Source organism: Pinus tabuliformis, chromosome J, assembly GCF_031772625.1.
Source record: "Pinus tabuliformis cultivar Carrire ecotype Pingquan chromosome J, CPIR1, whole genome shotgun sequence".
NCBI lineage: Eukaryota > Viridiplantae > Streptophyta > Pinopsida > Pinales > Pinaceae > Pinus > Pinus tabuliformis.
In genome coordinates, this window is record NC_142295.1 from 1,125,733,924 (window position 1) to 1,125,748,522 (window position 14,599).

The 14,599-nt window shown below is 30.7% G+C and overlaps 2 pseudogenes; both read right to left on the reverse strand.

Annotated features, from left to right (window-relative positions):
- Positions 1-36: 36 nt before the first annotated feature.
- LOC149231032 (guanosine nucleotide diphosphate dissociation inhibitor 1-like) lies at positions 37-1,361 on the reverse strand (annotated as a pseudogene).
- Positions 1,362-12,163: 10,802 nt separating this feature from the next.
- LOC149231033 (uncharacterized) lies at positions 12,164-14,588 on the reverse strand (annotated as a pseudogene).
- Positions 14,589-14,599: the final 11 nt, after the last annotated feature.

Consider the following 14,599-nt stretch of genomic DNA (forward strand, 5'->3'; position numbering starts at 1 on the left):
TACAATCGAAGATAATCAAGCTTGGAACATTAGAAATTACTTGTGCGCAACACTTGTAGCATTGAGATCGACACTTAGATATAATACCTGCAAAAGCAAAGGAGATAGAAGAAAAAAACAAAAAATAGGAATTAAGAGTAGGCAAAAAAATCAAGATTGTTAAGGGAAACAGCTAAAATAAACTTGCAGAAACATAAAATAAAAAATGATCAAGTGTAAATAGATAGTGACTCTATCTTTCCTCTGATTTGTGTTTACTTAACAAAAACATCTTGAACCACTGTCTCAAAATGTGTAGTTACATCATAGCTCTAAAGGAAGAAAAACTCTACATTATTGTACCTTCCTAGACTTGATAATAAAAATATATCCATACATAAATGAAAAATTCAAAGAAAATATGGGAAGACCATTTACTTTTAATATGAATAAATTGTCAAGATATGGTTCATTAATAGGTTCATATATGTCATAAGTTTCAAAAAAAATCTCATCAACTGCTCCAGGCAAATTTAATCCTAGTTGTAATTCTTTCTCAGGTTGGTTAGTCTATGCTTTTGTTGAGACAAATGGAATGTATTTTTATTTTTGAGAAATAGTATGTAAATGGGAACAACAAAATACATACCTACAAAATGAAAGGTGAAGAAAAGTCATGTAAATTACAAAGTAGAGGGTACGATAAAATCCTATAATCACAATCATAAATCTACATTCATGCATTTACATGTATCTCATGCATAAATTTCTATGGGAAAACCTTGTTATTAAGAAACTATGGTCTGTAATGAGGGGAAAATATGAATTTCTCATGTTCATCTAGAAGAGCATAAGGAAAAAAATATGATTTTTGAAAAGACAAAATATGATATCAAAGGATATACATATCATGTTTGTGTTCAAGTTTGTTTTGAGACAAAATAATCCACATTGGTTTTGAATCATTTGTATTCAAAATGGCGTGGCTCATGATGAAAATTGTTGGAGAGAACTTACCTATATTCTTAACCTGACTAAAAAAAACATGTTAAGTAGCATGACATAGGAATATTCTACAACTATGCTATAATAAAAATAAAAGAAAAAATATCAAGTGTAAATGGGGTGGCTCATGATACAAATTGCTCAATAAATTATACCAATATTCTTAACATGACTCAAGAAAATATCTTAGGAAACATGACATAGGAATATTATACAACTATGCTATAATAAAATTTCCTTTAATTTTTAGATCATGCAAGTAAAATTACCTTGTTAGGTAGATATGATAGATCACAAACAACTTTTGTACATATGAAAGTTTCACCATTTTATGTCACCCCATTCACTTTACATTCTTCATCACATGTGGTTTTCATATTTATTAAAAATTTTGAAATGGTTAAATAAAATTATTCAAGAAGTTACAAAATGACCCAAATGAAAATTTTGCAAAATACTTGTATTATTAACTATGGGAAAGAATATTTCAGTGGCACAACTGGTTCTCTAAGTAATCATTTCACATCCAGCTCACCTACGACATCCAATAAGAAATCAAAAGGTAAAAAGTTCAAAATCATATGTGTCTCTCTAAGATGAATAAAACTTGAAATCTCATGTGTCAATCAGATGGAATTTTGGAGATCTTCTTACTTATGTATTTAGATCACCACTTGAAAGTATTTGATTCCTAGTTTTCCCTCCATATCATTTTCATTGGATGTAGCAACACATTTTTTCTACCCATATTAGGGTTAAATAAGATGCACACTCCTTAACTAGGTCACTATAATAAATTTTTTCTTTTAAACCCAAATGATTGATGATTATATTAAAGCAAAGTTGCAGGTAAACTTGACAATGAGTTAATAAAATCATAATTTATTTATTTATTTATTTTTTTTCTTTTGGATCTGGAAAATGCAAAGAAAACAAAATAATAAAGTGGTCCATCTAAATGTCACCTCAACTTTACATTCTTCGTCAAACACACTATAACCCTAGTATCATAAATTCTTGCATATTATCCCAATATAAACTTAAATTTGAAAAATATAAAACCTAGAGAGATTTTGGAGTTGTCCATTATACAAATGCTACTTGTTCTTACATTAATTATTCACCTTAGCATGTTTTTCTACAATGGAACTATGTAGATGGTAAACTATTTCAAGTATTCATAACCTATTAAAGCACACATTTCACTAAAAATTACAATTGTACAGAAAAACCACCATACATGTTGCACCACTAAAGATAAGCCATCTTCTTCAATTCTCTAGTTTAATGGGAACAATGATAGTCTTTCAATATTGATGACTATGCTCAATTGTTGTTGTATGATATCACACTCATCGCTAGGGACAAACTTGTCTATTAATTAGATGTAATCACTTTTAACCTTTGGATCCATGTGTGGTTTCCTCCTCACCCCATGGTGTTTCCAACCATGACATAGCAAATCATTTTGGTGTAAGGAGATATGCTAAGGCTTCAAGTGGAAATTTTGCTTCACCCACCATTCTTCACCTCTATGTAGAATTTAGTCACACAGTTTTACATCTCCTAGCTCAATAATGTCCTTAAGATGGCCTAGCATGGTGTCCATTTGTTCATAAACCGACCAAAGCATTCGTTGATCTAAATTTTCAAACACAATCATGTTATAAATTGTATTTGTGAACAAAAAAACATACTTAACTTATGCCCAAAAATAAGGATCACTATAGTTTATTGCATTGTAGAAGAACCATCTCTATCTGATGTAATATGTATCCTCAGTTGCTCCCACAAATCACTCACTATCATATCAGATAATGCTCATTCATCATTCAACAAGTGCCTAAAGGAAAGCTAATAGCGACCAAGTCTAGTCCTTGCAAGTTTAAGTAGCTACAAGTAGAGTGAATTTTGTAAATATAGTGAACAAAAATATGCACTGTGATGAAGTTCATGAAATATTTAAAACCTTATTTTGATCTGGTGAAGCTCATGGCTTAAAAATTCCTCCATGCTTAATAGGAATCCAAGTTCTCGCCAAAGGGATCAAAAACTTCATGCTGGAAAGGATTCAAATGTCTTTTTTTGTTTTAGGTAAAGCCAAAATTTATTTACGAGATTCATACATGCTATACAATTATATTATAGTAATATTTTACAAAAATAGAAGCATCCAAGATAGTAACAATTGGAAATTTAAACAACCTTCCATTGCTCAGTTATCACACTAAGATTTTAAATTAGCATTTCATGAATTACACACCTTTTAGAAAGCATAACATTCCAGGAGCATGTAGTGAAGTTTATCATCTGTGAAAATGAAAAGAAGGTACCTTCTATGAGTTAAATGTCGAGAAAGAAAGAAAGTTTACAAGTAGTATTTAAGTCCATTTATAGTCTTTAATTTGGAGGAGAAAATTACTTTGGATATGGTTCATCTTCAATACTTGAAAGTTGGAAGTAGCATATGTAGCTATCATGTGAGAGATGATATATCTCATGCAATTTTCTCTGCAGTGGAATACAACGACTAAACTTGAAAGATATTAATCCCGTTGGATATTTCTATCCTAACTATAAATTAGCTTTGCAAACTAACCCTTCTCATCATACTTGAAATTTCAAACAATGCTTCAAAAAACTACCTTATAGGTTTTATAATTATGGAAAATTGTACATGATGGCACACAATTGTCTTAAAATTGAGCACATTGATTTGAAAAGAGAATGAACAACTTAAACAAATTAATATGAAAGACACCACAACCATATTCAATCTTGTAAAATTTTGTGGAAAGATGACAGAAAATAAATAATTTGAGTAAAATATTCCAACATACCAAAATTACAAATGGATTTTCTGATACGAACACATTTTTCTTGACTAGTCCCTGCAGATAAGAATAATGATCAACTTGTTTCCCATTGATCATAAATTTTAGAGTAGAAAATGAATGTCTTGGCTTTTATTGACTAGATGTAACAGGAATGTCAATGAACTTTACAAATTACGAGTTTAATAGGGACATAATTATTGTTCATATTAGCAAGGGAAGAACAATTTAGTTGAAATAAATATAATTTATACAATATTGGATACAAGGAGGAGGAGGCATTGGATATAAAAATGAAAACAATTGTGAAATATAGTAGACAACTAGAATACTATCGAGAGTGGCATAAAATTCCATTTAAATAACCATAATACAAACATCTCAAAAAAATGTATAAATAATGGGATTCCTGAATCGGGCCTATAACTCATTAAAGAACACAATCAAATACTGGTAGCTTACAAATTGGCTTTATTCCAATCGACCTTAAATGTGTTACTGACATAAGAAGGATAACATACGGGCGAGTAATGAGGGATTTGGGGTTCAAGCTGTGTACATGGTTCATAATACACCGACTCTAAGAATCCTCCCACATAGGAGCAGTTCCAGAAAGGCTCTGATATAACATTGAACTGAATGATTGATAAGAAAATATATTTGAAGGGAGCATTTTGGATGCCTCCAATGGAACCTATGGTTTTTATTTCATCACTGAAAATGCCCTTAAATGATAACCTTTGTATATCTAGAAGATAATTTAGATCATATCTATCATTAGGATGATCATTATAAAACCCAATAGCAAATACCAACATTCAAATTTTTCACTATAACATTGGATATGTAGACATCCTTAACATAATTTCCCCTGTCTGGGGTCATTTTTATTCTCAGCCCTCCCCTTGAGCTCAAAATATGAAGATCTTGAGCATGAACACCTTTGATGCCTCCAGACATTTCAGTGCCCAAAGCAAGACTAGAGCTTGTATGTGTTTTTCCAATCAAACAACAAATAATCACACTTTGGTGCACGTTTCACTAAACGATAGATGCACTGGTCAATGCACCACATGAAATTCAACTCACCACACTAGAATGTAGATTAGCTGCTCAACACACCAGTGTATAGGTTAGCCACTCAATACACTAGTTCACTGCAATATATCCTTCGCTGCATGCACAATAAGTGTCTAGAGATCTGATCTTAGCTCTCCTCCTAACTACTGGTTTTGGTGATATTTCAACCTACAGCATGACTATGGCCCCCTTTTTTACTTCAAAAATGTAGGCTCACATAGCCTACATGTAGCATCAACACGCTGGCTCACATCATCTCACACTAGATCATATGCTGGTACACACAACGAGACATGGCTTGCAATATCAACAACCCATAACACATGTGAGTGGTACTACATTTTATAATACTTTTATAACTGATATTATTTTTCTATTTAAATAATATTTCATTTTTATTTTCCGCATGTTAATGGGCATAAAAAGGTTTTTATGAACCTCATGCTCAAAATTTCAATTATTTTCTAATAAAAGTAATAAGAGGGAGATGCATAATTCATTCAATTATGTGATATTTTAAAAATATTGTTAATAATAAAATCATTGTTGGTTATAAATAAATTATTTCAATATTCATGGTTAAATAATATTGACATGTATTTAAAAATATATAATGACCACACACACATATATACACGCTTTAAAAAGAAAAAAAATTAGATGCATATTATAAAGAATATTTTTTTTATGAGTAAAACATTTTAGTGTGTTGACATCCTATATTTTGGTTCCTTTTGAAGATTTAACACAGAGCTTTTGGAATTGTAAATTTAAGTTAAAGACAATCTAGTTTCCTAATGTGATTTTATTGACATTGGTTCTATTTATGCATTTTAATTTGAATTAAAATTATAGTACAAATATAATGAATATTTAAGTTTTTATCCCATCTTCCATATATTGAATATACACTACAAAGAACACTGAATGAAAGAGATAAATAGTTAAAGTAATTGTACACTCATAATTCAATTTCGAATATTGTACAATTTCAATGAATATGATGTCGATCGTTGAATATTTTATAGTTCTATACACCATTTACCTAGCAATCTAGCAAATAAATTAATCTTTTGCAAATATAATATAATAAAATTCACAAAACTGGAAAAAAATAAAATTCTATGAGAATGAATGAATATTCATTAGAAAATTATTTTGATCAAGTATACAAATTAAAATTAAAGTATCCCTAAACTACATTATTCTAGTTTATAGTTTCATTTTCTCATAAAATTACCAACACTCTTTCATAAACAATAAAATTAAATTAATTCTTCATCCCAATGAATGAGAATAAAAAAGATCTTGTCCCTAAACTACATCATTCCAGTTTATAGTTTCATTTTCACATAAAATGACCAACACTCTTTTATGAGCATTAAAACTGAATTATTTCAACATCTTGATGAAGATGAGTATTTTGTTTCTTTTAAAGATTGGCATATATGAACAATTTAATTTAAGATTTTACCATTTATCATTTATCATTTTAATCAAAATTTTAACATCATTTCTCATTTATCATTTTTTGTTGACCTTGATCCAAAATTTAATCAAATATAGAATATGTAAAAGTATTTCATACAAAAATATCTTCAAAATGTTTATTTGAGGAAAAATATATTTATGAACCTTTCATTAAAATGTTATTCAAGATCCATTTTTAAGAGATATAGAAAATGGAGATGTGATTAAATAAAAAATATAGATTAGTTTTTATTTTTTAAAAATGGTTCCATAAAAAATCATAACATGAAAATAATCAAGTACCTAGGAATTGATATCCATCACAAGCTCAACTGGAAGCATAGCATTGAGAAAAGGATCAATGGGGGATGGAAAGCTTATTTTGGTCTTGAAAATAATTGTAAAATAGCAAACCTCGTAATGTGGGATAAAAATAAGTTCCTCTTTGAAACTTTAGTCATTCCTGTTATCTTATATGGCTGTGAAGTTTGGGGCTGCAGCATCTCCAGAGATTCATGGAGGAAGATTGAGCAAATCCAGAAGCGTTTTATAACTTATAACCTGAAAATTAAAAGTAATACACCCTATCCTATTCTCCTTATAGAAGCGGGACTTTCTCCTATTGAGAGCCTAGCTATGCTCAGGTTTCTGTTGTACAAGCACAAGCTCAATAACATAGACAATCATAGACTTCCTAAGCTAGCTTTAAATTCCAGCCAAAACCACCTAAGGCTTAACCGAGGATGGCATAAGGACACAAGGGCCTGGTTAAACTATTGGGAGATCAATGAGAATGATGCTTTGCAAAACATAAATAACATTAAAGATATTGTTACTTCTAAATTCAAAGAAAAATTGTGGTGTGAGAAAGATTTAGCGTCTAAAAGAAAATTAAGTTATTATAAGAAGGTCATCAACCCCACCCTTCAAGATCAAAACTATCTCTCTATTCTAACTAGCTCAAAGAAGAAAATTAATATAGCAAAGATTAGAACGAATTCTCATGAGCTCCATAGTGAAACTGGCTGCTGGGCAGTTCCTAAAATGCCATGGATGGAAAGGATCTGCCATATTTGTGAGAATAGGAGCATCGAGGATGAAAACCACTTCCTCTTAGAGTGCCTTGCATACAACCACATTAGATCTCATTTTCACAACCTTTGTTACAATACTGACCTTCCTAGCCTTTTACAATGCCAAAATTATAGTGAACTCGGGAGGCTTCTCTCCAAGCTTTTTGAGCATAGGAATAAAATCTTAAATCAAAATAAATAATTTGTCTTTTTAGGTCCGATAGATCATTATTTGGTCTCAGTGGACGGTAACCATCATCATCATCATCATCATCATCATCATCATCAGAATAGTTAGTTCTAAAATATATACAAATAAATAAATAAGTTTCATATTCATAGTCAAAGAATAACCTGATAAAAGTATTTACTTAATAGTTATTAAGGGTAAAAATTAGTATATTAGTTTAAAAAATAAAAAATAAAAATAAAATAAAATAAAATAAAATAAAATATTAATTTTAATTTAAGAATCAAAGAGCTTGCCAAAAAATAAAAATATAAATAAAAAATAGAAATAGAAATATAAATATAAATAAATAAATAATAATAATAATAATAATAATAATAATAATAATAATAATAATAATAATAATAAATTAATTAATTAATTAGTAAATAATAAATAATAATAAATAAATAAATAAAAATGTTAATTTTAATCAAGAGCTTGGAGATATATATATATATATATATATATATATATATATATATATATATATATATATATATATATTAAATTTAAGAATAAAAATATAATAAATAAATGATAATAATACATAATAATAATAATAATAATAATAAAATAAATAAATAAATAAAATATATTAATTTGAAATTTAAGAATCAAAGAACTTGAAAAAAAAACACTCAAGGGAGAAAACGACTAGGAGGAGATGGTTGGGACCCAGCAACTACTAATTTTCTAGCCATCCTCTCTATTGAGATTGTTTGGCCTTTTTTCAATCTCAAGGGCTTCCCTAAATTTCCGATGATGGAATTGCGACACTCTAGCAATCACACTAGCTTCTTCGATGCAGACATGGTGATTGGTTTTCTCCACATGCTCTACTAAAGTGGAAGACTTGGTTCTCATATGCTTGAGGTTCGCTGCACGCTCACTAATCCTTTGGTTAATGGAGCGACCAGTCTCATCGATATAGGGGGTCCCACATGAACAAGGAATAATATAAACACCTTTCATGTCCTTGGGGTCGATAGGATCCTTCACAGATCTGAGGGACTTACGAATGGTGTTAAGAGGTCTAAAGGTTGCGGGGACATTGTGCTTCTTAAGAATCCTCACAATCCTATCCGTGGTCCCTTGAACATATGGAAGATGGACACTAGGAATCCGATCCTTAGGTTCTCTTATTATTATTATTATTTTTTCATATATATATATATATATATAGATATATTATTTATTTATTTATTTTTATTTCTATTTTTATTTTTTGGCAAGCTCTTTGATTCTTAAATTAAAATTAATATTTTATTTAATTTTATTTAATTTTTATTTTTTATTTTTTAAACTAATATAGTAATTTTTACCCTTAATAACTATTAAGTAAATACTTTTATCAAGTTATTCTTTGACTATGAATATGAAACTTATTTATTTATTTATATATATTTTAGAATTAACTATTCTATATTTATATAACCTCGTTGATTTATAATTAATTTATTTTAGGATTTAAATCTCCCTTTATCTAATATTCTATTTGAAATATAATTAACTTATATTTATTTAAAATATAGTCAACTATTATCTATTTTTAATTACTCGATTATTTTATGCTTATAGTATATTAACTCACTTATTTTAATATATATTTAAAAAATTGTCTATTTACATTAATAAGTAAATTAATAACCGAATTAACTGATTTGAATAAAAATAAATAAATAAATAAATATTTTGGTCTAACTCGTTGTTTCCTAGTCAAATCTAGCTGTTACCTGGATATTCTGCCCAATCTATTTATAATGCATAGCAAGATCTGCTCATTCAACTTGTCCTGACGATGAACCACACTGGTTGGTTCGAAACGCATCGACCAAAAAAAAATATTTATCTCTATGTGATTTTCGTCGAAGATTCTTCTCTAAATTAAATTAATTGTTGATAAAATATCTCACTTCTCGATGAACATAGACAATTACTTATACATATAGAAATACCACACAAGGACTATAATATCCAAAAACATTAACATCCAAACACAAACACACAAACTACTCACAAACAATTCAAAGCATCCAATGATTAAAGAAGAGAAAGATAAGGCCAACTTAGGAAAACGAAACATAATGTAAATCAACAAAAGGACTTTTTAACAATTGTAAAACACAAGAAAAGAAAAACATGATAATGTAAATCCACCGCTGAGCTTTTTAACGATGACCAAATGTAGAAAAAACAAAATATGATTTAAAGCCAAAGGATCTCAACAAAGCTTTTCAACAACGACCTAATTTCAAAAAATCTCTTACAATATGTGTGTATAGTGGCCAATTTCAAATTTATGAACTCACCATTCTCAATCCATGTAAAAATAAGATTGTATCTACATGTCATCACTTTAAATCCTCAAACAAAGACACAATAATAAACATATAAATATCAACGTTTAACATTTACCTCAAACATATACATAATAATGATCATTTGCAAATAATTGGAATTAGCCTATATCCATCTAAGTCCATATCTATGATAGTTGGAAATAGATCAAATCCCTTGAGGTTAAAACCTTTCCTGAAGTTATACACTCCAAGACTAAAATTTTTACCTCTATTGATTTGATCCCTGACAACCCTAAATTAGATAAATCTTATGTATATCCATTGCATTACCTAAGCCCCATTGGGTCACAATGGTGATGTATCTCAGTCTACATGAATTTCTTAAAATATAGAAATTGGCCTTTGAAACTGAAAAAAGAAAATTAAGAAATGTATTTTTATGATAATAAATAAAGTTGATGGTTGTGTGAATGGGTACTTTGAAGTAGTGCAACATGTAAACTTTATAAGGATCATATATACGATTATTTTATCCAAGTTCTCTCTAATTAGGTATTTTTCTGTTTTAAATTTTGAGGCAAGTCTAACATAGAATCTATGTCTATTACGTTTATTGTTTAATTATGTAGCTGTGAATGGAGACATGCTACTTCTTTTTTGAAGAGAAAAAACAGATCTTCTTCATTCTATAAATGAGAGAAGCTACATAAGTCTAGGACAGGGAAGAGAGAATCTAGTCACAAATAGACATGCTACCTTCATTATATATATATATGTGTGTGTGTGTGTGTGTGTGTGTGTGGACATGTAAAGATGAGGTTTGGTCTCCATGCAATAAATATGACCTTCAGAATACATTTCTTGTCATGCAACATTAACATTGTCCTTCTCATATTAGACATGGACTACATCTTGACTTCCCCATTGGAGTGGAATGAAGAGGTGCTCTAGTCTAATTACGTTCATAAAATATAGATAAGATAAGAAAATTTGTATTTAGTACATTTTATCAAAAATGCTTCAACATTGGCTAATATTATTTTATATTAATATGGTGTTGAAATCCCCTCTGAATACAAAATTAGTGCCAAATTGAAAATATTTAAGACGCATGAGGGAGTTCCAACAAGATTGCTTCTCTCTAAAATGAGAAAGCATATATATATCATTAGATGATAACACATATATGATTTGTGGACAGGTTCAGGAAGGACGAGGTTATCCAATGTGTCATCTTGAGAGAATTTAGAAGTTGAAGTTGGCAAGGATCCCACAAAGTGCACAAACAACTTGAGGTCCCTCTAGAGCTAACAAAATAGATAACATTGTTGTTCCATATTTTATGATTCCTTAATAATATATTTTGTTACTCCATTCTTGTCTCCTTGAGAAGGGCCACTATAGGTTATAACATTGTTATCTTTCAGAGGCACAATGCTATACTATCAATATTGTCATTGTTGGACACCTAATCCTCTATGAGTTGGTGTGGAATGTGAACAACCAATAGAGTCGAAGAGACCACCTGGAATATGAATCCAATAGTCACACCAATGTACTATATATATGTATCATTGTGAATAATATATGAAACTAATTTTTTATCATTTCATATTCTGTCTCTGTCATTGTCATGTTTAACATGGGATCATAATGGGTACCTTCCTAACCTGCTCAATCTTGTGTGAGCCACTAGTTTTGTGGCATTTGTGTGCATTTAAACTCTTCCATCTATTATTTTATTTCCATTTCACCCTGACATGAAAAATTCTCCTCCTCACTATGCACCTACTCTAACACTTTGAAATTTGTCTGAAAGTTTGGACACCCCTCTGCCAAAAATATTTTGCAGGAATTTGGTAAATTCAAGAATGTTTTTCTGACTAACCTATCAAATCTGACATAATGTCTCTTTTTCACCTTTTTGATGGTTGTGATGTAATATGGATATTAAATGTCATATTCTATGCGTTGGCTATGGCTGGTGTATATTGGTTGTTTGTGCTAAAATATGATTAAAGCTCTGTGTTAAAATTAATTGAATAGCGTGAGAGTTGGTTGGAATTTGAATTGTATGGTGAAGCTTATGGCCAGATCTCTACATTGAAGCGACTATTTATTCTCTGTACATAAAATGGACTGAGTTTATACATCTTATGTGTTTAAGGAGTAACATCCTATCTATTGAAGTCAAGTATGTGGAATTGAAGCAGAGTTATGTGGATTGAGAGCAATGGTGATACCTATTTTAATATTTGTCCAGAAATATGCCCCATTGTTGTTGGCTACATGGACAGTACACAATACAAGAACTAAGAATAATCCTCTACTCCGAAGGTTGTATTTTGCCTGATCTCCTTGCTTGTCCTTTTGGTTGGAGGGAATTCCTTTGAGGTAAGGTGAGCTTAATACCTGAACCTGATATTATACAAATTTAAGGTGATACCAATAGATTCAAGAAGAACAGATGTTGTATTGGTCTTTCCAAATGGTGAGAGGAGTTGATACAATGTCATAATGTGTTCACCTAGATTCTCTTTGCGCACCTTCATCGGAGCACCCACAAAAGATTATGTTCTAGGTTTCTTGAAAGTCGTGTTGGGAAGCCCCAGTTGATTGTTGCTTCTCTTGTTCATTATTAAACTCTCAAACTTCATCAACAACATTCGTTTGCAAATTATTGTTACCCGAAGATGTGGAAGGAGAACTGGAGGGGTTGCTTCCATACTTTTTTTGTTGGATGACAATAGGTTTAGGGCTTGTGCTAGTATAAGGCATTTCCATTTTGTTCTTATTATTGTGGAATGTTAGGATATTTGATGACTGAAAAGTAGCGAGAGCCTTAAACGGGCCAGGAAGCTGAATAGACGGAATTGATACTTTGCTGAGGCTTGAAATCCTTCCACCTTGAGGTTGAGAGAATCAGGTGACAAGGTGTTAGCAAGATCAAGGAGCTTAGTGAAAGGGCTTGACCACGCTTCAGTTGAGAGTATAATGTAGAAACTGTAAAAGGCATATTTCAATTTATTTGTTTGAGTTAAAGTGCTCTGTGGTTCAAATTATGTGACATAATTGTTTTACTAAGGATGATTTTCTAAAGTCTTTGACCTTCACTCGGATCATCACAACACCATATTGCCTTTTGAGAACACTTTGAAATCTAAGATGAGGTTGAGGAGGATGACCTTACATAGGTTTCTCTGGTAATTTGCGTGTATTATTACTTCCAGCGTATATTTTCTTTTGCAGGAAGGGTGGTTGTCATCAACATAGACTAATGTTTAATTCACTAGAAATTTTGAGATAGCCCATCTCAAATTTATGGATAGAGGTTGCTTCCTTTCCATTTACATAAAATTGAGACTAGATGAGAACCTGATAAACGCGCTGGAATTTAAAAAAAAAAAACCAAATTCCTGAGGTTTATATTTTTCAACAACATTTCATAGGAGGGTTTCCATTGGGACACCTTGCCTTTAGCTGCATAGCATACACAGGATAAAGTGATGGGCTAGTATCATGCATATTGTCGAAGTTGTAGAGCCTGCTCACAAAGGAAGAGCAATGTGACACACCAATTGTGTGGGCTCCTTGATTACTGCATATAGGAAACTTTAGAATTTTCCTCTGCATTTAATTGGCCTTGTTTATTCAAACCTGTTTGATCAGTGTTTCCCTTTTCATTGGTGTTCTCATTATTTTTTGGTTTTCACCTTCAACTCAATATCATCTTCTAGAGGCTCTATATCTCCATTGAGCTTGATCTTGCCCTTGAATATTTGCACAACATTTGTGTCATTACTGTAATTCATATCATACATCAATTTTGTCGAGCATGGAAAAATTTACGAAGTATTAGAGTTTTTGAAAACTATAATACACTCTACAACTAATGACATGGTGGAAATCAACAAATCATCCCTTGATGACATTAGAATCTGTCTACAATATGCACAAGAACAAATTGATTTTTTGTAGATTGAATCTCAATTGCAGAAGGAATAATTACAATAGCAGAGTCATCATTCTGAACCTATTTCTATTCAGAACATTGAAATGGACTACCATAAGCAACAAGTTGATTCAGATCTAGTACCCAATGAAGCAGAATAATTGCACGCAGAATAAAAAATTAAGCCTGTACTTGGGAAGATATTTTCCATAACAAGCGCAGAACTGGTCTTGGATATGACAAGGATGTGTCCTTTGATATTCTAGATTACTCAAAGCCCATCCAGTTTTAGAGTGCTAGATTTCTTCATGATAGTTCACATTCAGTTGTTTCATATTCTAGTCCACTTCCACAATAGCCACAACAAATTTTTAAATGCCAACATTTTGACAGAGTTGGCCATGTGAAAGATCATTGTTTTTATCTTCATCTATACAAGTATTGTTGTCAACATACTCATTCTTCACACAGATGCTTCAAAAACAAGCCTCCTGCAAGAACAAAGATTCATCTTGGATGGATTGCTTCTTGGCAATGGGCTTCAATAGCCAAGAACATATTTCAGTCATATGTCATAATTTATTCTAGATTATTAAAAGGTCTTGGAGTTGATTTTTCAACATCTTCTCACCTTGTATCTGATGGGGGAGGAGTGATGGTCATCTACAAGATTC